The sequence below is a fragment of the Durio zibethinus genome, chromosome 15 (assembly GCF_047325235.1).
Source record: "Durio zibethinus cultivar Kanyao isolate XHJ-2024 chromosome 15, ASM4732523v1, whole genome shotgun sequence".
NCBI classification, from domain to species: Eukaryota; Viridiplantae; Streptophyta; class Magnoliopsida; order Malvales; family Malvaceae; genus Durio; species Durio zibethinus.
In genome coordinates, this window is record NC_143176.1 from 6,054,190 (window position 1) to 6,080,648 (window position 26,459).

At 29.9% G+C, this 26,459-nt stretch overlaps 3 pseudogenes across 1 annotated transcript; 1 reads left to right on the forward strand and 2 right to left on the reverse strand.

Annotated features, from left to right (window-relative positions):
- The first annotated feature begins 585 nt into the window (after positions 1-585).
- LOC111301957 (disease resistance protein At4g27190-like) lies at positions 586-8,055 on the forward strand (annotated as a pseudogene).
- A 9,372-nt stretch (positions 8,056-17,427) lies between these two features.
- Positions 17,428-18,804, reverse strand: LOC149514591 (uncharacterized; annotated as a pseudogene). Its single transcript, XR_016327943.1, has 4 exons — positions 18,793-18,804; positions 18,343-18,509; positions 17,975-18,179; positions 17,428-17,867 (listed from the first exon to the last, which is right to left on the reverse strand). The product of XR_016327943.1 is annotated as an uncharacterized LOC149514591 (transcript).
- A 39-nt stretch (positions 18,805-18,843) lies between these two features.
- Positions 18,844-20,477, reverse strand: LOC149514592 (uncharacterized; annotated as a pseudogene).
- Positions 20,478-26,459: the final 5,982 nt, after the last annotated feature.

Genomic DNA, 26,459 nt, shown 5'->3' on the forward strand with positions numbered 1-26,459 from the left:
AATTTTGATGTGTCTCACACAATATGTATTATGATTAGTTAGATATACTACAATTTATTGTAGATAATATGATTGTAGGTGATATGTTCTCATGGTAACGGCATCCAACATTTAACCCTAAATGGTTGGATGATCAAAGAAACAAATCTTTGTAATGTTGGTGACTAAATCGTTAATTTTCGTAATTTGGTGTCCAAAAAAAAAACTAAAATTGATTAACCAAGCCTATAATTGATCATTTTTTAAAATTGTTGCTTAATTTTTCATTATGATATGATTTTTGGATTTCTATCATATCATTAGTAATTTTTTTATTTCCTATTTTCTGAGTAATATTTTCTTATCTAAAAATATTATTTTTTATCTCGTGTTTTCACCTTGGCAGAGTGCTGAAGAAACGATTTTTGGTTCTCATACTTTGAATTGTCTTCACCTTGCTTTGGTACATACTTAGAAAGTGTTACTTGGCAGAAAACTGAAGAAAAAGAAGTTGGTTTTGACACTTTGGACTATCTTACAACTTGTTTGGTATGTTTAGGGAGTTCACCTTCATTATTCTTTAATTTTCTTTTTAGTATTATCACCATGATTTATCTCATAGCCAATATTTTTACACTTGGTAGAGGTTTCTTCAACTTGAGCTTGTCAAGATTGGCTTATGGGTTTTGCGAGTCCACTCTATCTAACTGCGTGGGAACACTGCTCGTGGATTGGGTGGTGAAGCCAGTAGAACATCAATTTAATTACATTTGCCGTTTTCACCACAATGTTGACAAGTTCAAGGAAAGAAAAGAAGAACTGATAATGTCACGAGCTCGGCCGCAGCATGAGATTGAGGATGCTGAAAGGCAACTTCCAGGAATTGAAGATGATGTCAGAGACTTGCTATCAAAGGCAAACGAAATCCTATCAGATATGGAAACTCTGGAAAATGAAATCCAACAAAATATGAGATGTTTCAATTGGTGTCCTAATTGGAGTTGGCGGTACCAATTAAGCAAGAAAGCAATGAAGAACACTATTGTTATTGGTGAGCTTATTGAGAAGATCACCAAATTTGGTCAACCTAGACGAGTGGGCTACCATTCACCTAGTACAAATCCGACCATAGAATTTCTCTCATCTAAAGGTTTTATGGTTTTTGAATCTTCAAAAAAAGCTTTCGATCAGATAATTGAAGCCTTACAGGATGACAAGGTCAGCATGATTGGATTGTGGGGAATGCCAGGGGTGGACAAGACAACCCTAGTCCATGAAGTTGGAATTCAGGCCAAAAAATTAAATCTGTTTGACAAAGTTGCGATTGCTACTGTGTCTCAAAAGCCAAACTTTGAAACAATTCAAGATGAAATTGCAAAATACTTGATTTCGATATGAAGAATGGCCAAGGAAGAAGATCAATCCAAGAGTTCTGGTTGAAACTGCAGAAGGAGAAAAGGATTCTAATAATCCTTGATGATGTTTGGGCAAAAATTGACTTGAAGGAGGTGATAGGAATTCCATTTGCTGAGGATCATAAAGGCTGCAAAATTCTTTTAAGAACTCACCGTCAACAAGTATGTGATGCTATGGAATGTCACGGGACAATACCACTTGGTTGTTAGAAGACAATGAAGCTCGGACTTTATTTAACGCCAAAGCTGGTTTAAACGACTCTTCTGATGCTTCTATTAAAGATGTGGAAACTAAAGTTATCAAAAAATGTGAAGGTCTGCCCATAGCTATAGTTACATTGGCAAGTGCTCTGAAAGGTAAAAGTCGTCATAGGTGGGAAGCAGCATATCGGGGACTCGCAAATCGTAGATTGCTTGACATAGAAGACATTGATCAACAAAATGCGTATGTCTTGAGGTAAGTTTTGATTATCTGAAGAATAAGACGACCAAGATGTGTTTCTTGTTATGCTCTTTATTTCCTGAAGATTATGAGATTTATGTGGAGGAGCTGGTGAGATATGTCAGGACTAGAGTTGTATAAAGGTATGGGCTCAATTGAAGTAGTGAGGAGCGAAGTGCTTGCGGAGATGGACATCCTAAGGATTCTTGTTTGTTGTTAAATTGTGGAGAAAGGCATGTTAAAATGCATGACTTTGTTTGTGACGTTGCTTTGTGGATAGCGTCAAACAGAAAGGAGTTTTCTTTTATGATAAAATCTGAGGTTGTTGAATTGTGGCCAAAGGATGAAAGTTGTGAGCCTTACGAAGCACTCTCCTTCAAGACTAGTCGGATTGTTGAACTTCCTGAAGGACTGGTATGCCCAAATCTCAAAATTCGTTTACTTGGTGGAGATAGGAAGATGACAACTTCAAGTGAATTCTTTGAAGGAATGAAAGCATTAAAGGTTTGCGCTTTGAATTCTAGATTGATATCTCCGGATGCATTTCAGTTTCAAACAAACCTTAGAACTCTATATTTGGAACATTGCAAACTCTTGGACATCTCAGTGCTTGGGAAGTTGAAGAAACTTAAGGTTCTTTCATTTAGTTGGTCCGATATCAAAGAATTGCAAGAAAAAATAGGTGATTTGGATAATCTTAAATTGTTGGATTTATCATATTGTGGAAAACTACAGAGAATCCCTCCTCAGTTAACACGAAGATTGTCCCAATTAGAAGAACTATTCTTGCATGGTTGTGAAAGGATAAATGGGCCACTGAGAACACAGTTCAAGAAGAAAGCTATGCCAGCCTATCAGAGTTGAATTCCTTGTCAAACTTGATCGTATTGTCTTTAGTGGTTTCTCCTGCACATGTTCCAAAAGACTTTTTGTTTTGTAACTTACAAAGGTTTTATGTAGGCGTTGGCATTTCTTATTTTTATGGATGGAGGAGGACAGACTTTAAAATCTGCCCATTGTCGAGATCCTTACAAATTGAGGGGTCTGTAAATGAGGCATGCAAGCAGTTATTTGGGGATACAGAATCTCTTAATCCGAAAAATGTGGTGGGTTGCCAAAATTTTATTCCAAGCTTGGAGTCGGGCCGAATGGTATTCAGTAAGCTGACTTCTCTGGGCCTTGAGAGTTGAGAGCATATGAAATGTCTCATTGATACTACAAAGCAGCACGTGCTACCCAATGCATTCTCTAATTTGTTAAAATTATCTTTAAAAAATTTGCGTGGTTTGGAAGAGCTGAGCGGTCATCAACCGCATGAGTTTTTGGTAAAATTAAAATCTTTGATGATAGATAAATGCAGGGACATGACATGTGCAATTCCAATTCTACAATGTCTTGAAAGGTTGGAAGTTAAATATTGTGATGAGATGCAAGTGCTATTTCAGATTGCTGAATTGGGGAGCATACAACAAGGACCCAGTCACCATGTAAGCTTACAAAGTTTGAAGGTTGTAACAATACACAACTGCAATAAATTGCGATATCTGTTCCCTATGTCTGTTGCTCAAAGTCTTGGACAACTGGAAACACTGGAAATATCCAACTGCTTGGAATTGGAAGAAATAATTCCTGAAACGGAAGTGTCAAACATCAATCTCCAAAGTCTAAGGGAAGTATATGTAAGTGGCTGCAATAACTTGACATCTCTTTCCTCATTGTCGCATGGTCGAATTTTGGAGAATTTGACAACACTTATGATTCGGGATTGTTCTCGATCGAATGGAATATACTTTTCCAATCTCAATGGCTGAAGGTCTTCCACAGCTAAATGACATTACATTGGAAGTTTTGCCTGAATTAAAAGGAAGGGATGGGCATGACATTGTACTCACGCTACCATCTTTACAAGAGTTGGAAATGAGAGAGTGTCCACAATTGACTCCTTTTATCATTTCGGCTAAAATACAGGTAAACCTATTTATTTGTGATTTTTTCTTTTACTCTTGCAACTATGCTTGCTAGGATGGAGTGGAAAAGAGTGGAAGAATTGAAAGAGAGTGGAAAGAAAAAAAAATTGATCAAAATTTAATCCTTTTAGATTGGGAGAAAAACATTCTTTTATACTTAATACAACCTTTTTTTTTAATAAATTTTCTTCTAATCCTTTTTTCTTTCTCTCTTTTTTGTTTTTTTTTGTCTTTGGTACCAAACACTAAGAAAATTAATTTTCTTTTCTATCATTTATTTTTGCTTTCCTCTCCCTTCATAGTGTTAATGTTGTTGATTGAATTTTTTTTCTTGATAAATTGGTGTCCGAAAGGTTCAAGTCCAAGTGCTACAATCTTTAAAAGATAGACTTTGTATCACTTTGCGTAAACTTGCTTCTTCACTAGTTAAATAGTGATCATTTAAAGCTCAGTTGTGGAATTTTAAGATAGCTTTCTTTATTTTACTTTCACTTATAAGTTTTATATAATATTATTTTACTTTCATCTACGTTCTTATAAAACTAAATTTTTTTCATTTATGACTTTTAAAAATGTTTTAAGTTCGTATATTATTCCAATCATTGTTAAAAATTTAATACATGGTACATATGACATGAATTTTAACTTAAAAGTCAAAGAACACCATCTTACCATATGAATGTTCACATGGACATACATACACATGATTCAGAGATGATATAGTTTGTCAAATTTTAATCACTGTTTATGGAATTTATGATGGGATGCAAGTGCTATTTCAGATTGCTGAATTGAGGAGCATACAAGAAGGAACCTGTTATCATGTAAGCTTACAAAGTTTGAAGGTTGTAACCATAGGCAACTACAATAAATTGAGATATCTCTTCCCAACGTATGTTGCTAAAAGTCTTGGACAACTGGAAACACTGAACATATACGACTGCTTTGAATTGGAAGAAATAATTCCCACAATGGAAGTGCCAAACATCAATCTCCAAAGTCTAAGTGAAGTATATGTAAGTCGCTGCAATAACTTGACATCTCTTTCCTCATTGTCGCATGGTCAGAATTAGGAGAATTTAACAGAACTTCACATTCAGAATTGCTCTCGGTTGGAATATACTTTTCCAATCTCAATGGCTAAGGGTCTTCCACAGCTGAAAGACGTTACATTGGAAGGTTTACCTAAATTAAAAGGAAGGGATGGAAACGACATTGTACTCACGCTAACATCTTTACAAGAGTTGGAAATGAGAAAGTGTCCACAATTGACTCCTTTTATCATTTCGGCTAAAATATAGGTAAGCCTATTTATTTGTGTTTTTACTTTTTCAACCATGTTTGGTAGGAGGAATAGAAAGAGTGGAAGAATAGGAAGAGAGAAAAAAAAATGGAAACTTAATCCATTTAAATTGGGAGAAAAAATTTCTTTTTTTTCTTAAATAAAACCTTTTTTATAAATTTTCTTCTAATAATTTTTTTCCTATTCTTTATCTTTGGAAACAAACACTAAGAAAGTAAAATACATAGTGTTAATGTCGTTGACTAAATTTTTTTTCTTGGTAAATTGGTGAGCAAAAAGTTTTCAAGTGCTACAATATTTAAAAGATAGACTTTGTATCACTTTGCATAAAACTAATGTGAATCTACTTCTTCTTACTTAAGTAGTGATCGTTAAAATCTCAATTGTGGACTTTTAAGACAATTGTCATTATTAAACTGCATCAGCTATCCATAAGATTTGTGTAATATTATTTTACTTTCATCCCTGATCTTATAAAACTCAATTCTTTCATTTACAACTTTTAAAAATATTTTAAATTCATCTATTACACCAATCATGGATAAAAAATTAATAGAATACATCATTTTCAATGTCACATGGATGTGCATATGACATGAATTTCAATTTAAAAAGTTTAAAAAACTCTCACCTTTTTATCGGTGCAAGTTCACATAGTTATACACGCACAATATTTTATTTATGATATAGTACTAATCCTTTCAAACTATTGTTTTATATTTTAATTTAATTATTTGTCTTTGAATTGAATTAATGAATAGAATGTTTCATTTATAATTCACTTCGCTACAATACTACAATTATTCAATCACGATCCAAAATTATGTAGCCATTACTTAAAAGTGTGGCTTCTAAATAATTTTCGATGGACCCTACATAATACTAAATTATAACCGGTTGTTGTACGATAGTAATTGTAAGGGATATGATCTTGAATTAAGGACTTTTCTAAATTTTAATTGATTTAAATAATTTAAAAGATGTAAACATATAAATAAGAATTATAATAGTATGAAGTAATCAACATTGATTGGTGGGTAGACACACATTATTGGTAATAAAACAGAAAAGATTTAAATGGAAATTAAACTTATAACAAAAGTAATAGTGATTAGAAAACAATCTATGAATATTGGGGAAAAGTAAAAAAAATTGTTATACCTAATTCCATTAGTGGAAATAACTTAAATTTTAAACCTAATTCACATTAGATTTACTTATATTGATCGTTTCATTTAATCATGGTTTAAATGGACCTTTAAAGCAATATGTTTAATTTAATGATAAGATTGTTAAAATCAAAATTTTATATAAAATTTAAAAATAAAGAATAAATAAATTTTTAGTCACTTTTTATATTTTTTGAATTGATAGTTAAATGATATGATTACAGGTGTTAAAATTTGAGGGAATGAGAGAAAGGAAGCAATTATACGATATGATAGTTCCTGAATTGGGGCAAAAATCACTGAACATGGCATATTTAACCATCACTAATTTTGAAGAGTTATTTGATAATGGATAAAATCTTTCAAGTTTGAGGGTACTAGAATTGAAAGATCTACTTGAATTGTGGGTGGCATGGAAAGATCCTATCCAAGTTGTCAACTTTCAAAACCTCACTTGTTTGAATGTCGTTGGATGCAGAAGGTTAAGGTATATCTTATCTCCTACCATCGCTCGGAATTTGCCACAATTGAGCTTTTTATGGATAAATGAGTGTGAGGACTTGGAGCAAATTATTGAAAAGGATGGTCAAACTTCATCACAAAGTCATCATCTCCAACCTATACGCTTCCCTAATCTGACTGAAATACACATTTATTCATGTGAAAACTTGAAATGTCTCTTTCCGGTGAGTGTTGCTCATGACCTTCCAAAACTACAAAATCTACGTGTTGAGAACGTCTCCAAATTAGAACAACTATTTGACCAATCAGGAGATGAGGCAAATGGTAGCAAGGAAAAAGAGAAAGTGATACAGCTACCTCAATTGGGCAACTTATATCTTGTAATGCTACCAAACCTTTTTAGCTTCTGCCCGGAGGGTTATCATTTTGTATTCCCATCTTTGCAATTTCTTTCTGTAAGAGGTTGTCGCAATATAACCACATGCTTTAGTTTTGATTCAGAGCAATCTGGGCATGCCAAAACAGAGGTACGCTACGCTCCCTAACTCTCAATATAAAAGTATCAAAAGCTGCCCTGCCTTTTGTATAGCTGAACTTGGATAAGCTTGTGAACATAGAGGTTCATCTGTTTTACATTTTTCATGCTTTTATTTCCTTTTTCAGCTTTATTGATTATGCAATATTAATCTCGTCTGTTCAAGGGAACTTGTTATGGATTTCAATTGAAATTTGTCATCCATGTGTTTGTTTTAATTCCTGATGAAATTGAAAATGTAATTGGCTGGCAATATTAATTCCCAGTGCTATTGGGTGGCAATCTTTCTTATTGGGTTCATTCAATGGTCCTTGTTGCGTTATTTTTTCAATTTACTAAATTATACATCCTTCTTGGCCGTCACATGCCATGCTTTAATTTGTTTTGCAGGCAATCCTATCAATTGATGAAAATATAGTGGAAGAGTCTACGAGAGCTCAACAAACAACATGGCCAATTGGTAGCGATATAGAGTGGTGGTCTAGACAAGGAAGTTGAAAACACACTTTTTTCAGAGGGAGATGAAGAAATGAATGTCAGTTTCAGAAGATGCCAGTGAATGAAGCAGTTCTATGAGGGTACATAAGACTGCATTCCTGTTTATTTATGTCTTGTTTTTATCAGCTAAAAGTTTATAGTTTGTTGTCCTTTCCACTAGCAGACTTGAAAACAAGGATCTTTTAAAACATCGATGCGCACATTTTAATTATCTTTTTGTTTCTGTAAGAAGTCGCTAGAAAATTTATCAATTCTGAATACCAGTTCAATAGCATTTCTTCCTCCCTCCAGACATTGACAATCACATATTATTTTGTGGCATAAGAATTGCTATAAGAATTCCAAGCATCTTAATTCAATTCAATTTGATTAATTTTTTTTTCCAAAACAGCAAGTCAAAACTAAGTTTCCCCAGTTGATGATCTTAAAGAAGGGATCTTACTGAGTTAAATACTTACTAGAATACAAATAAATGAAAACAACTAAGTTGATGGAAAATGTTGGACTGAAATGGTATGTGCATATATGTTCAGCTTAGCAGTCCAAGTCATTTCTTGCAAAAGAAGAATTAATCTTGATATTAGAAGTCAAAACGTAGAATCTCATATATGTATTTTACTTTTTTTGGTTTAACTTTATCACTTTATTATTTTTTTATGTAATTTTAATTATCTATGGATTAAAATAGAATATTCCATCCAAAATTTATTTTTTTGTCATATGTTGTTGATATGGAAAATATTTATATTTTATTTTTAAAAATTTCACTTAACGATAATATAAATTTGGAAAAAATAAATAGGACAATTTGATTTTTAGTAAAAAATTTTGAATTTATAAAAATTTGGAAAAAATTTTAAATTTATTTAGAAAACCAAAGTATATGTTTTGAAATTTTATTTTTATTTTAAAAGAGAATAGAACTTGAAATTTTTGTATGAGTTTTTTTTCTTGATCATCAGCCTGAGCTAATCTCTCATGTCGTCTTTTTTTGCTTAATTATGTTGAAGATAATTTTTAGTGTTGTGTGCTTAATGGTGCTGTTCGAATTAAAATTTGCTCTCTTTTAATTTGTTTGAGAAACTAGAGAGGAATGCAAGCAATAATTTATGGAATAAGGGAAGGATCAGAAAAAGATGGCTAACAAAGATCTCTTCTTGATATCCAATCAAGCTTATGTAGTCTTACATTCTCATTCATCATTAATGATTTAATTTTTAAATCAAATTTGATTTTTTTTTTAATTTGATTGATCAAACTTTGAGTTTATCTTCCATTGTATATATATTTGATTCAAAGAAGGAATGTTGCAATCCATATTGTATTCCATCAAATGATCAAAAGAAAAAGTAAAAAACCTGAATTAGTCAAGCTGGATCAGAGAAGCGGGGAAAAGAAAGAGTCTACTTGGTCAAGTTTTCTGTCTTAAGTCTCCCATAACCTCTCAAGTACTCCATTGTTAAAGTAATGTTATCCCATTTTCATTAAATATTGAATTTTTTGTGGTTTTAAATTTGAGTTGAGCTCCATTCACCTATTATCAATTAATTTTAAGCTTGATACTTAATAGATTATTAAAACTCAGGTTCTATTTTGTTATCCTTATCTGTTATTTTTTTCAAGTTTGCATCAAGATCCAGTAGTAATTCTTGTTAATTGTGTAACTTGTTTAAATTGGACTGAAAAATATTAGAAAGAATCCTATCAGAAACTTTTAATTAACAAATAATATCTCACCTTTTTTAATAAGAAAATGAGATAAATTGTGAAATTATAAGTTTAATCTTGACATTTAAGAAAAACTTGCCACTGTGCTGGTAATTCCTGCCACTTTTCATGTGGTCTTAACATTTACAAGACTCTCTAAACAGAATCTAACAAGTTGTTTGAAATAATTGTTGAGAGTCCTGACGGTGTGATCTTGATACTTCATTTATTTGTTGAATAAAATTAATTATCTAATTGATTGTCAAGCTGGTGTATAATTCCGAGTGCATAAACACATTCAAAATTTTTTTATTTCGGAAGAATTTTAACTTAATTTTTTAAATATATTATTAGAGATACAAACAAGTTAAACATAAATAATTTTTGTTATATTTGTGATTTATTCGTTTAATATTATCAAAAAATAAAGTATTAATTGATAAAAATTTCTGTTGATAATATTTTATTTTTTGTTTGTAATAATATTATCAATAAATTTACCGACAAAAATTTCTTCAATATAAACGAAATCGATAATATAAGTTCACCTATAATTTACCACGAAATTTTTTGTTTTACCTACAAAATTTTCAGTTTGTATATTATTTTAATAATTTTTTTCAATTTTGTAAAAAAAAACTCCGTCTTTAATAGTTAAAATTCCATTGGTAATAGTTAATATTTTCATCGGTAATACTTGGTTTTTAATCATATATAATTCTACTTATAAATTCTCTCATTATATTATAGTTTTTTAATTTATTTTTAAGTAATTACATGAATAATAATATTTTACAATCCTGAAGTACCATTTACTTGCAGTCTACGAGAACCAATATTCACCGGTTCAAGTTCTTAAATATAGTTACTAAAGCAAATATATCAACAACTGACTAAAATAAGTGTAGAACAAGATTGACTAGAAGGACTTGTTGGATTCTGGTCTCGTTGGAGTGGCAACCACACTCTGCTCACTTCAAGGACTACCTTCTAACTTTGGCTCGTCCATCATATTCAATCATTAACTTCCTTATCAGAAAACAAGACAATTAACTATTTTTTAGCCGCATCACCAAGAGAACATACAAAATCTAAATCAAGCTAATAAAAAATTTGTCGCACAAAATTCCAACCAAAGCATTTGAACTTGACATTGGCCGTTGGCCACACCTCCTAAACTTGTCTGTACGTGGTACTTGCTTCCATATTCTTGGGCTCAATTACTAGAGCAATCTATTTCCCTAACAGATTTGGAAGTTTTTTAAAAATAATATTAAAGTAAAATGATGAGAAATGAACTAAAAAATCATAATTGTTGGATGCATACAAGATATCATGCAAAACCATATTAAGCAAACAAAAGCCCAAGATAAATGATAGCCTTGGAAACAAAACAAAATGATGCCAATCAGAATATGCAAAACAAAACAAAATTCATCTTAGACAAGCACCATGTTAACACTAATGCCAAGCAAATTGTCACACATCACCGAGTGTTTAAGATATGGAATTCTTCTTTTCACATTGCTGGAAGATTTATTCATTTATGTGTAGGTAGATATTCTTGAAGAACATTTATAAAACTGATTTTTATTTACAATTAGGAGATGGATTCAAACAATAATTGTGAATGAAACTTAAAAAGCACAAGCCAAAAGAAAAACTCACTTATATTAGAAAATAACAACTAATTGCTTCCAGCCAAAAGCAACTTAGAAACTAAGGTACAACAAAAAGTTCATGACAGTTAAGCAAACACTCAATAAAAATTCAATTTTAAAAAGGTTAAGTTTCCACAAAGATTTCATCTTTAAACTTCTTTACAGTTAAGCATGTGCATGTACGTTCATGCATGGTGACACTAACAACAATAATAACAATATAACAGACCAGAAAAAAGAGCTATAAAAACCTCAGACACCATTACCTTTTGACACCTACCTCTTGTCTTATGCTCAAGCTTGGACCTTGGTCCCTTAGAAGCCATTAGTTAATTGATGAATTGCAGGAAAAGTGAAGACAAAGAACCAATAGATGAATTAGTTAAGTACTAGAAATAAAAGTTAAATTCAATAAAAAGCATAGACAACAAAAACACCAACTCACATTTGACAATGGTTCATAAAATAGTAAAATGGCTTATTGCTAACACTAAATGATGTTAAATATATTAATTCAAATAGCCATGACCTTAATTAGAAACAGAACAAAAGATTCTCAACTCATTTATTACAAACAAACCTCAATAAGAACATAGTAAATTTAAATATGTTATATATTGGCTTATAATAAGCAAGCATTTTCACTTCCTTTGTACCATACTGTATCTCAAATCAGATGATTTGATGTTTCAACAAATTGAATTGACTTTCTAACTGACTCTAGTTCATCACAAATCAAAGTTTAAAATTGTATAGAAAATATAGTTGATGGAAAATTTAAAAAGCTAAAATGAATTTCAACTTTACCTTTACATCAAAACCTAGAAAAAACATCAAAGTTCTGTCTGATTTGTTGAAAATTGGAAGGAGACTATAAAAATAAAATATAAATTTGAGACATGCTGGACATTCTAAATAGAGCATGATTCATCACACATAGTATCAAAGAAATTAGAGATTTCATTTTCCTCGAAATTTTACTTTTCTTTAAATTGTTCAGCCAATCAGTAAATACCATCATTGTTAGCTTCGACAAATTCAAACATGTCTCTTCAATTCTTCCTTTTTTCAGTTTAAATGCCATACAAAAACTCATATTCTTAACAAAAATTTAAAAAAAAAAACAAAAAATAAAAAATTTCACCTAAAGCTTCTATGGACAGGTATTGCTCGAGCACGGCAACGGACAGGCTGCCACGAGCCAAGTAAGCGTGGCTGTCAACCCATTATGCCCATCTTCGATCACCTATGCATCTCATTTCTTCTCCTTTACTGCTTGTGTGGCTTTAAAAAAGATTAATAGAAGCATCAGTTTGAAAATATATATAGTTTCACCTGAAGCTTCCTCGATTACTGGTTTTTGAGATGTTTTCTGCCACAAATGATGTTGTAGTGGTGAACGGTGGAGGAGAAAGGCCGTCGAAGGAGGAATTGAGGATAGAGAAGAGGGATAAGAGTCTAGTAGAAGAGGCGGGAAAGGAAAACTGTGAGTGAGGGAGATAAATGTTTAAGAGAAGAGTTAGGGATTTTTTTCCTAAATGAATACCGACAAAAATTTCGTCGGTACTTCCAATATCGATTTAAAAAATTAAAAATATAAAATTTTATTATTAATTTAAAAATTTTTTTACATATAATTTTTTTACCTAAATTATTTCTCAATATGTGATATTCCATCGATAAAATGTGTCTGTATTATTATCTACATAATTTTTCATTTGTAGGCATGACATCAAAATTTTATAGACATGCAAAAAATTTATCAACGTCTATATTTTCTGTTGATAATATATTGGTAGTTCGATGATAATAAATTAATAGTTTCATTTTTCAATTTCATTGATAATTCGTTGATATTTTATTTGTAATTATTGATGAAAAAAATTCATTGGTAAAATTCTATCAGTAATTAGTACTTTTTTGGTAATGTAATTAATGAACTATGAAATATTTTTCATAATCATTTGTTAAACTTAATGAACGAAAAAAAAATCATATTCATGAGCTATTCGTGGAACATTATATTAGTTTTTACAAATGAATCAAATATGAATAACTTTTGTTATGTTTGTGATATGTTCGTTTAATTAAAAAACTTTAAAATGTTGTTTACAATCGTTTGTTAAAATTAATAAATAAATATAATTTGAATATATTCATGAAGAGTTAGTCAAACGTTCTATCCGATTATCCCATAATATTATATATTTATTATTAAATTAAATAATCTAATATGAAATTGCAGTTATTGATAATTAATTGTGAAGAATATATCTTATAACAATTGAAGATATTACAACCCAAATCTTTTAAGGTATTGGATAGATTTAATTATTTAAAACGCAATATAGTAATACGATATAAAAATAAAAAAAAAGTTACAAAAATAACATGAGTTAAAATTTTAATAAAATTCATATATGGGTTGAATAAAAACTAAAAAAAAAAATATTTTTCACATTTTTTATGTTGATATGAAATGTAATATCTAATTTTTATGTAAAACATAACACTAATACACAAAGTGTTGTAGATGATATGAATATAGAAATTGCCAGATGGATAATTGATAAATTAATCTTAATCACTTCTATCAAACTTTCTATTAGCATGAACACTACAGAGTACATACCAAATACATTAATTACTAGTTCATCTCGAGATATAAATGAGTCAAAAAGTTTGTGATACGAAATTTGAGTTCAACTTGAAGTAAAAAAAATTACTTTAAGTTAGATTGAGTATTAGTTCAAGTTTATTTCTTATAAGTAATTAGCAAAAAATTATATCATACAAATAAAGGATATGGAAAAGAAAAATAAATTCAATTAAATTTGCAATCAAACTATGTCTAAGTATTATAATACTTGAATTAAATATAATTTACTAATTAAAGTGATATTAAAAAATTAAACTTACTAATAGTTTAACTATAAAGTCTACTTTCATATTCAAACATGTTGTTAGTTTACAAAAATATAATAATGCTTAATTTGATATTTAACTTAATTGACTCATAATTTTTTAAAAAATTTAAAATTTAAAATCTACATTTCACTTTTATTATTTTTAAATTGAGACTTCCTTTATTATAAATAAAATAATAATGTCAAAATAATTAATAAAAGTGAAATGTAGATTTTAAACTTTAAAATTTAATTTTATAAACTCTAGTTTGCTCTTTTGTGCAAGTAATGGAGATAGAATCAATTTCTGGCACAACAAGTGCATTATTGAGAGATACATTTTAAAAATTGAATTTCAAATGATTTATTCTCTTGCTATCAACAAAGAGGCCCAATTAAAGAATTTGGAAATTGGATAAGTTCAAACTGGAGTTGGAGAATTCAGCTACGTAGAAACCTGTTCAATTGGGAACTGGAATCGTGGATCAAGCTAATGAACCTGTTAAACTCTGTGACTCTCTGCCCCACGGTTCACGATAGGATCATATGGCAGCACACAGCAAATGGTGTTTTCAGCACCAAATCTTTCAGAGAAGTTCTGAACTCCACAACAGTTTCTAATTCAACCTATGAAAATACATTTGGAAGGGTGTCGCCCAACCCAAAGTAGACATTTTCTGCTGGAAGACTCTAAAAGGCGGTATCCCTGTCATTGATTTACTTCATAAAGGAAGATACATGGTTAACGTGATGAACAAATACTCATTCTACGAGGAACCAGAAACTATTAATCATCTCTTTCAGCTCTGCTTTTTTACACGTCAGATCTGGTACAAAAGCTGTCTTCAATGGAATATTAGCAGGTCTATTCCAGGTTCGACCAAATCCCTTTTTCTGTCTTGCTATAGTCTTGTTGCAAGTAGTAACCAGAAAGTTCTTTGGGATACACTGTTCTATGCAATTCTATGGTCGATTTGGCTGGCTCGAAATGAGAAAATCTTCAAGCAAAAAATAGTTTTAATTGATCAAGTTATCAGTTTAATAAGGGCTAGACTTGGTTGGTGGATGAAGGCAAAATATCCTAATCTGAATTTTTCAGACTTGAATTTCATGTACAACATTCAAGACTTAACCATTCCGTTGCTCCGAAGATATCCAAGGAAGAACATTCATTGGTCTCCGCCAACATCTGGTGTCTGGAAAATTAATTTTGATGGATCTGCTGCTGGAAAACCAGGTCCTGCAGGTATTGGTGGAGTAATTCGTAATAGCAAAGGAGAAGTTCTGCTTATGTTCTCAAAAGGCATAGGCGTTAAAGACTCTAACTGATGGCAGTAATAGAAGTTCTTTCAATAGTGGTAAGTTCGAACATTGACTCTATTCCAGAATTGATTATCGAAAGCGACTCTCAAGTAGTCACAGCATGGATTAACAAAATAAGCATCAATCTCTGGAATTACAATGATCTTCACAACAAGTTGTATAATCTCTATTCTAGAGTGGGAAAAGTTTCTTTTGTCCATATCTACAGAGAGGCCAATCACTTTGCAGATTTGTTGGTCAAATTAAGTGTTTTTAGAAAAAATGATTTTGCAGTATGGTTGTCATTTTTGTCTATTAATAATAAATATCTTTTACTGTTTAAATTTTTTTTAAAATTTATCTTTTACTTTTATTATTCTCAAATTATGACTTTTTTATATTAAAAAACGTAACAATATCAAAATAATTAACTAAACTATTCCGCCTAAAATTACTTGAATATCTGGCAAACTCAATTTTTTTCTATTGACATCCGAGGATCATTGACTTTGGGATATAGACTAAGAGCCAATTTGATTTCATCGCATGATGAAATTTAATCCTCACATTGAAACCAACTAAATTGGCCCATTTAGCGCGGTAGCTGCATTTTCACCATACCAAGGCTCAGTGATCCACCAAAGGGGAAATTCAACGGTGGCTAATTGAAGTTGATTCTTTCTTTTTTTTACCCTTGAACCATGTGCAGCTTATAAGGGTCATTGGTCCTAATTCATTAAGTAATTTTTTTATTTAAGCATGTAAGCCCGTAAAGATTGGAAGACTTTTGTGATTAGAAGGTTCCTTCTTTTTATTTTTTTATTTTGATTTTTTGTTTAAAATTATGAAATAATTTTATTATTATTTAATTTAATATAATAAATAAATTTCACTATAATAAACTAAAAAATAAATAGACTAATAAATAATAAATTATTATTTAATAAATTAATAAATAAATAAAATTTAATATTATATAAAAATTTTTGGAGATTATTTTATTAATTAACAAGTATCTACATAAAATAATAAAAAAACAAAGAAAAACATTATTTGACATATTAATATTATTTTTGTTAATTTTTAATCATTTATTAATAAAATTATCATTTGAAATAAAGATAATTTAATAATTTATAATAATTTAATAATTTTATAAATATTAAATAATTTATACATTTTAAATTAATGTTTTTAATAGCATTTCTCCTCTCGTTACAATTTAACTTACTATCACTATTGTGTTTCCATCTAAACACATATTTCTATAATTAATTTTAATACCATCACTACAATAATTAATCTCACTTTCATCATTATTTTTAATCTCACTTAAACTAATCTTATTACCCATTTAAATGACCCTAAAATTGGGTCCAATTCAAAATTTGCCGTAAGCCTTTGAAATTGATTTTTACGTTTTTAGCAATATTACTCTCGTCTTTCTCTCTATAATCCAGTGTGGACCCTTCTAGACATCACCATCTGCAACTTACATAATGAAGGATCTGATTTGGGGGACCCATCTTACATAGACAGACAAAGCATAATCAGATCCCCACAAATTCCACATGCAAAAGTTCGTTACACGTGCCTGCCTCTACCTGACTCATTCACCATCCAAACCCACGAAGAAAATGAAAAAAAAAAAAATGAATTCCTTCAAAAGCCCCTAAGCAAACTATCAAGCAACTAGCACATCAATACCGAAACTAATATATAAAACTTGGCCAAGATTTAGGTTGAGATGTGTTTTAGATTTTTATTCTCTTATTAGGGATATAAAACCTTGGTTGACATTTTTGTGTTTTAAAGATGATATAAAAATCTCTTTGATCATGTATAATTTTATTGGATTATTTTTTTATAATTTGATGATAAACTTTTATATTTATGCAATTGAGTTTACATAATTATATAAAATTTTACATCTGTTAAATAATTATTATATTTTTAATAATTAATGATGTTTTATATCTCTAAAAAATTAGTTTAGAAGTATGCAGATGTTCACATTAACTATATATGTCAATGTAATACGTTTTTTTTATTGACAATTACATGGACACATGACATGTATATATAAAACTGTTTATGATGAAAAATTCTACAGTCTATATACAAAATGATTATTACAAGAATACTGATAAGGAAAACTATAAGAAATGGGAAATTCAATTCTTTTTTATAGTACATGACTTTTGAACCAATGATTCAATAACTCAAAGTCTAAGATTTGAATTTTTTGTTTTTTGTTTGTTTTCATGCTCAATCATACGGGGGAATTTTAATAATACAAAAGAAATGAGTATAAGAGATTTGATATCTCTTTTTAAGTATTTTATAGTTTCAAATTGAGATCAACATGTCCTCCTAATTCACCAGCTTTGCAATTGGCCATGGTTATTGCAGTTGCTTAGTCAATTTGCATCATTGCTGGTGGAAAGTAGCTATAGTAAGGTCAATAGTACATATTTAATCCGCTAGCTCCTTGCTGGATAATTGAATCTTCAAAGCTTGCCTTTGACAAATAACAAAATTATATATGAGCAACCAAAGAACAATTGATCATACAAAAGCATAAAATTAATGAAAATGGAAATGGTGTAATTTGTTCTTTAAGCTCACTTGATAAGCTAATGACTCGAGCTTGGGCAATTCATAATTGTAATAGATTAAATAGGAAGGAGGATGCTTGAATTTTGAGCTTGAACACATTGAAGTAGTTGTTGGAATGGCTAATGTGAGAAAATCTCCATCAAAGACTCCATTTTGTTTGATGCTCTTCTTGGACTTTGAATCGAAATTTGATGTTGAACATGAAGGTAGTTCCCTGAAAATGATACAAAGAAAACATAAATGGGGAAAAACTTATATAGAATCAATTATGATAATTTTTCGTTTTAGTACATATGAGAAAGTACAAAGAGAAGTCAGGATTTGAATATTAAACCTCAATACTCATTATGATTGAGAGATGGAAATTAAAATCAAACCTAAAATTCAGGGTGCCAGTTTTGAAATCGAATGCTCTAACATTGCTACTTGAAGCTGCTTCAACTTGATCATTGATGGAATAAGCAATGGGAGGATATTTGTTTTGAATAGGCAGGCCCGGAGCATTGTCTAGAGAGAAGGGATATGATCTCTTTAAGCCAACCACCTACAATTTATTGTAACCAAATTTACACACTAAAAAGCAACCCTGTTACTATTACATAATATCAAGGTCAAAAAGAGAAAGAAGCTGCATTCCTATCACTTCTAGAAAAGATGAAAAAGAAAGGAAACCTAATTCTTGATAGAACTCTTGTATAAATCTAGTTTTTTTTTTAGGTTAATTCGGCGGGCAATTTTCCCACTATGAACGGTAATGTTTAGAGGCCTCTATAATTAAAAAAAGAGAAAAAAAAAAAAAAAAAGGCAAAATTGTGTAAAATTCAGACCATAAACCTCATGAATTTCACAAGTAACATCATATTAATTAGTAAACGGAAAGAGATATTAAAAACTAGAATTTATCATTGGATCAATAATAAGCTATTAATGATTGAAGATTTGAAGGCAAATTGAGCATATACCTTCTCTCTTCAGGCAATAAAGGTGTACAATTTCCTTAATAGCTTTGGTTTGAAGGGGGCTCCATCTGAAAATTTAGTACAGTTGTTGATGAAGTTCTTGATGACAAATTCACCTACATAAAAAATTAGAATTCCATTAATTCACCTAATTCCTTATCGATCAACAATACCAGAAATTAAAATCTTTTCCAAAAAATAAATTAAAGATTCCAACTATTACAACACAAAATCAAATTCCTACCATTGAAGAAAAAGGTTATGGTTGTGCCTTTTGCATCAGACTAGGCAAAGGCCAAATGGGCTCAGATTCATAAGGCAAACTCAAATTTGTCTTGAAAGCAAATCCAGGATCCAACCCAGAACACTCTTTTTCAATGTTATACTCACAAGAACTCCAAAATTTATGAACGTTATTAACACTGTCATTCCCTGGTAGTACTGCTGCAACAGGATGCCAACCTGGATAACCACTGCAGATCAATGGAACAGTGTTTGATGTACTGACAATATCAATATTTTGAACAGATAAAGGTAACTCTAAAGATTGAATTTGGTGGTGAAATATCAGCAGGGAATGGAATTGGAGAAGCAGAAGAAGAACAAGATTGATTTGAAGGATGGAAATTTGGGATTGGCAAAGAAAGATACGATGATTTATGATGAATAATTGGTGGTGAAATAACAGATGATGGGGAAGGGCAGCAGCAGCAGCTACAACTGCATCTTTCTTTTGTTGTTTTTCTATTCTTATCTTCTCAAGCTGTGCCACACCAAGCCCACTTTTAGGGACTTTTTTAGGCCTTTGCTTCTTGGAAGATCTAACATTAATATTGCTTCCAATTCCACCGCCACTGCCAGTATTGCTATTGCTAAACCTTTGGGTTTGATCTTCTTAAGCATTGTTTTCACTAGCTTCCATATATATGGTAAACACAAAAGCTTTCACAAGAAAAAATTGGAAGAAAAATCCAAGAATATAAAGCTTTAGAGAAACACCCAAATGTTATGAACTTGTCAGAAACAAGATGCTAGCAATCCCTACCCTGTTATTCAAGCATGTCATTATTTATATGTGTACTTTTTTTGTGTGTTTCCATTCTTTTCAAGAAGAAAAAACTGATGAAAAGAGATTTGTAAAGAGAAGAAATCTTTGAAATCAAGAAACAAGGATTTTCAAATAAAAAATTTAAGAATAACAAAAGGAAAATCTAGAGAAAATATGCAAGAAGAAGCAACAAAGTTTAGAAAAAGATACCCAAAATCTCGCAGATATTGGTGGTAAAGAGAACAAACCCATGTGCCTAGCGAAGTTTTCAGCTAAAATAATGAAAAGAGAGTGGAAAGAGAAGATCACTGTACCTGAAAGGTTCCAGATTTTCTCTCAAAAGCCTTATTTGTCTGAGGGATCAAAAAAATTATATGCTAAAAAGTTTTACATTCAAATTTTAAAAAAAAAAATTCAAAACCATGCAAATCTTCAGGTTTGCTATGAATATATTTTTGTCTCTCATTTCTCGCTCAAATCCTCGCTCCACCCTTCCTCTTTGCATTCCTGTAGTCTGCAAGACCCTCTCTTCCAGCTTTTTTTTTTTCTTTTACCTTTTTCACTCTCAATTTCTGTTTTCAAAGTTCTAAAAGAAGCTGAGTTCCTATGTTACTTGGCAATGTCACCTTAGCATTGTTCTGTTTTCATTTCGTGGTATCTCTTGCTTGCTTTGCGACTTTTGGACCCAAATGCGGGACCCTCACTTTGTTCCCCAACACATGCATGGAATTCAGCCTATTTTATGCCTTTCAAGTACACTGGCCATTTGGGTTTTACTTCTTCTTTGAGAATTTGGCTGTCAACATTCTAGTTATATTCCCAATTAATAATGCATTTCATATTTGAATAATGATCAGATTTTATTTAATTATATAATTAATTTAAAACTCAACAATTTGATCCGAATTAACCTAAATTCGATGATCTAAACTTAGAAAACTTAAATATCAAATTTTAAAAATTCAAATTCAAAATAGTCTGATTTTTTTTTTTTAAAATTTGAAATAACTCTTCGTTCAATTATCATCTTCTTAAAGTATTAAGTTTAAGTTGAAAATACAATAAATATAGAGAGGTTGGATTATTTTCATCTTCAATTTCCTTTTCCTAATAAGGATGTTGTTGGCATTTGGATTACTAAAAGTGGAGATGGAATTGATTGAATGGTTTTTCTTAAGTTAGGCATAGATTTTCTTAATTTGAATGATGGTTTGTTTGTTTTATTAGGTATTTGAAATTACCAGTCTTCTACTTTTATGTTCTAATACGGATCAAAACTGAAGAATCAACCAGAAATTAATTCAACAAATAAACTTAAGTTTTCGGTAATTCTTTTCATTTTCATATTTTTCATTTTAGTTACTTATATAAACTTAAAATTCTTTTTTATTTTAAATGCACAATAAGAAAAAAAAAAGTGAATTACTTGCATCAATAGTGTGTTGCCATGTGGCATTCACATGAAATTTCAAAAAAAAATTCAATATTTTAATTTAATATATGACCTACATATGGACTGGTTGTACTGATGCAATGCCAAGTAGATAAGCTAAGTTAATGATGTTTACTATGTTGGGATTTACCTTGAATCTTATAATCTCACATCAAAAGTTATAAGAACCTTAAGGTTATCTTGTATCCCACATCGAAAGTTTAGTAAAGATATAAAGGATTTCACCCTTAGAAATAAGATGTTTTGGTTTTAATTTGGTAGTCCCAGACAGTTAGACACCAAAAGAATAGTTAGGAGAGTAGACTATTAAAATGGTGTAATTGGGTTTTGGGTTAAGTTTTGAGTAGGGAGTTTTTTTGGAGACTTTTCTCATTCTAAATGCCTCACAGTTATAAAAATTTATTTATTAGTGGATTAGGTTTGGAGTAGGCAATTTTGAGTTGGGCCGAACCAAATATATTTGTGTTCTTATTTTTTATTTGAGCTTACTATTTTGTTCCCAAGTGCCGCGTGTGTGTGTTGATTTCTCAATAAGTAGTATCAGAGCGAGGTTTAAGGTTTAAGGTTCATGAGCACAAGAGATTGTGAAGCAGTTTTTTAAGATGTCTAAAGAAGATATATCTAGTATATTTGTGCCTAAGTTTGAGATTCAGTTATTTGATGAAAAGAGTAATTTTATGTTATGGCAAAGTACGATTCAAATTTGTTAGTACAATAGGGGTTGGATCAGGTGTTAGAGAATAATAAGCTTGAGAGAATGTCTGATGCTAATTGTAATAGAATTTAGAAGAAAATTGTTAGTACTATTAGATTGGTGCTAACTCTAGAGATAAAGTATAATGTGTTGACTGAGAGTACTTCAAAGAATTTGTAGGATAAGCTTGAGGATATTTATGCTTCGAAGTCATTGTCTAATAGATTATACTTGAAGATGGATTTGTATTCTCTAAGGATGGAAAAAGATATGAGTTTTCATAATCACCTGAATGAGTTTAATACATTGTTGGCAATTTCTATTGATGAGTTAAAAGATGAAAAGAAGGTTTTAATTTTGCTATCATTTTTGCCCAAGTCTTATACGCCTTTAGTTCAGACTTTGTTGGTGGGTAGGTCTACTTTAAAGTTGGATGATGTGACTGCCCTGTTACGTGAGAATGAAAGGTTTATGAGAGCTTAGAACTCATCATTTAGGGAGAGTACACTAGCTGTAGAGGATTTTGATTGAGTGAGGATTCAAAAGAGGATTGATGGGTTAAGAGGGAGATCCAAGTCAAGAGACAAGGATTACAGTGACATAGAATGTTATTATTGTGGTAAAAAGGGACATATCCAAGTGTGCTATAGGAAATTGAGAAGGGATATGGCTGTTTTCAAAAGGGTGAATGATGAGAATAAATCAGATGAAGAAAAGAGTGATGCTGCTTCTATTGTATCTAATGATGATGATGTTGTTTTGACGATTTGTATGGATGAGATTCAGACTTTGAAAGGTGATAAAGGTTGGGTTTTAGATTCAACTACTACAATTCATGTTTACAATGATAGGAGTTGCTTTGTGAAGTTAGATGAGAATGAGAAGTATGGGGATATTGTGATTGCTAACAATGAAAAGGTGTAGATTCAAGGCATTAAGAGTGTTCGCCTTAGATCTCACAATAGTGTTATTAGGACGCTTCGTTATGTAAGGTATGTACCGAGTTGTAGCTATAATTTGATTGCTTTGGGTGAGTTAGCTTCTCGGGATTACACATATTATGATAGTAATGATTGGTTGAAAGTGTTCAAGAATGGTAGTATGATTTTATAAAGGAATAAGGTCAAAAGTCACTTATACATGCTTGATGGAGGCTTAGTTGTTGGGATCCCTATGATGAAAAAAAAAAAAGAAAGGTAAACGTGTCAGCTTTGTAGATACTGTTAATATGTTTGGAGATTCAAGTGAAGGGAGGATTTATTGGGATTTGCCTTGAATCTTATAATCCCACATCGAAAGTTATAAGAACTTTGAGTTTGTCTTGTATCCTACATTGAGAGTTTAGTAAAGGTATAAGGGGTTTCACCCTTATAAATAAGATGTTCTGATTTTAATTTGGTAGTTCTAGATAGTTAGACACCAAAAGAATAGCTAGGATAATAGACTATTAAAAGGGTGCAATTGAGTTTTGGGTTAAATTTTGAGTAAAGAGTTTTTTGAAGACTTTTCTCATTTTAAAAGTCTCACAGTTACAAAGATTCATTTGTTAGCAGGATTGGTTTGGAGTAGGTCATTTTGAGTTGGGTCGAATCAAATATATTTATGTTCTTATTTTTTATTTAAGCTTGCTATTTTGTTCATAAGTGCCGTGTGTGTGTTGATTTCCCAACATACTATTGGATGGATTAATAAGATATCATATTTGAAAGTTTAAGATGTAAATTATATATATTTTTTGTTTAGATACTAATTTCTTATTGTTCTGAGTAACATTTGTGTAATTAACTCAATGAAGTTCCTAATTAAATCAAACCATGTATTAAATTTGCTGACTTAATATTAAGTATTAACCCACCTTAATTTTCAAATTTTTAACTCCTCCATCTTGGGTTATAACACATGTAATAATTTTTTAGGGGGAATTAACCTAATTAATATTTGTAGGTAAGAAACTTCACTTAGGTCTTATAATTTAAAATTACACTAGGAAAAGATCAGTAAAATAAAAGTATAGAACTGAGAAATGCTTCTTTATCTTTCTCTCTCTAAAAGTATAGAATTAATTTTTGGATGAAATAACAATATATGGCCAATCTTTTATCAAACTTATATGCATTATGATGCAATATTATAAATACTTTTTTCTTTAAGGAATAGAAGAATTCAATCCTAAATAATGATTTTTCCGATTAACCTTCACTTTTCAATATACTACTGTTTATAATTTAATTTTTTTAAAAAAATATCAAAATTTGAAGATCGAAGAATGAATTATAATTATTGGAACTTAAATTCTTAATTTTAAGTGCCATCTCTTAAAAATAATTTCATGAACCAACTAGGTAAGACTCAAGTTTTATAATTTAATTTCCAAGTTAATCTTCATTTGGCTTACCGAGTTAGATATTCAGGATTCAATAATTTTCCTCTCCCCTTGGATACATTTTTTTTTTCTTGTAGTACCATGAAAATATATAAATTCGAATTAAATATTATAATACCGGGGTAAAAGACAAATTTGCTTTTGATGTGTGACCCAATTATATATGTATCAAGTAATTAATCGTCCTCACTAGTATCTGTTGTTAAGGACTTATATTATAATCACACAATTGTTAAAAATTTTCTAATAAGAAAACTTTACATTTAATGACGAGGAAACTAAAGAAAGATAAGAAAATTCAAGTTAAGATATCAATATTAAGATAGAAACGTGAAAATCTCTTTTAATTATTTTTTATTAAACAACAGAAAAATTTTTAAACTTTACTCAATATATATATATATATTTTTTTGGGACCAATCCAAAAACGTCTCTTATTAATTATGTCAACAATCGATCCTATCTCAACGTTTTCCATTATGGACCCACCTTAGCCACAACAAAATATCTTTTAACTTATTGTTAAGAAAGCAAAACTTTTGTCTTCAATAAACCCACCCAATTGCTAAGCTGTAATCGTCTCACCTCTTTCCTTAATTTCATAGATGACGACATCCTTCTTGTCATATAACACGCCAAGATCTTGTTAGATATACAAAATATTAGGACCTCATTTAGGACATCTATTACTAAGATTCTAATTTATTCCTAAATAAAAAAATAAATGAATCAATAGTTTTTTTTTTTGAGAAGTTATAAGTTGGATTTAGTGAACACCAATCATATTGTAGTTAGTAACAAGGGACGATGGAATATATATATATATATATATACACACACACACACATATATATATATATATATATATATATGACATCTCAATGTCCCTATTATTATCTTTACTACTCTGAATATAATCATCTTAAGATTCTTGACAAAAAAAAACTGATAATTGATTGAAAGTAACTCATGACAATTTTTTATTAATCATAATTGTAAATTTCATTGAAAAAATGTTTTAGATTCTTTGTCAAAAAATCTTAAAATGATAATTAATTTATATATATAAATTAATATTTTATAACTTTTACTAGATGATACCCACTTATTATTAAAGGTAAAAATTTTTTTAATTTTGCCATCTTTACTTATCGATTTTTTTGACAAAATTTATGCAATTAAAAGAATAAAAGGTAAAAAAAAAAAAGACTACATAAGGGTTAGATATGAAAATCTAAAACATGACATAATGATATGATACAAATACAATATGAAAAATGGATATGAAAGTGACACTGTTTAAAATTTTAGTAATAACCACATATGAGTTTAACAAAGTAAAAAATATATATATTTCATGTTTTCATATCGATATGAATTATGAGACGTAATTTTTATATAAAAAAACATATGAATTTACAAATTTTAATATTTTACACAATACGAATACACAAATCGTCGGTTCTAATAAAGGTGACCTGTGGATATAAAAAAAAGTGAAAATGAGTTTATAAAAAGTACCACATGGACACTCCAATTGAATTTAAAATATTAAATAATAATTTTATTAATATAATAAATATATATAAATATATAATTAAAATAATAATAAAATATATACTTTTATATATAATTTTAAATTATCCTTGCTATTCTAAATTTAAACATCTTAAGATTCTTGATTAAAAAAATTTTCAAATGACTGAACAAGACTCATGACAGCTTTTTTATCAATAAAAATTGTAAATTTCATTGAAAAAAATCTCTTCGATTCTTTGTCAAAAAGATACTAAAATGATAATTAATTTTTTATAAATATGTAGAATTTAATTTTTTTAACTTTTATGTAAATGATTTTACTATATATAAATACAATGAAAATCAATAGATTGATCATAAAATTCAAAGACTAGATCAATAATATGTAAAAAAAAAAATTAAAAACAAAAGTACTAAA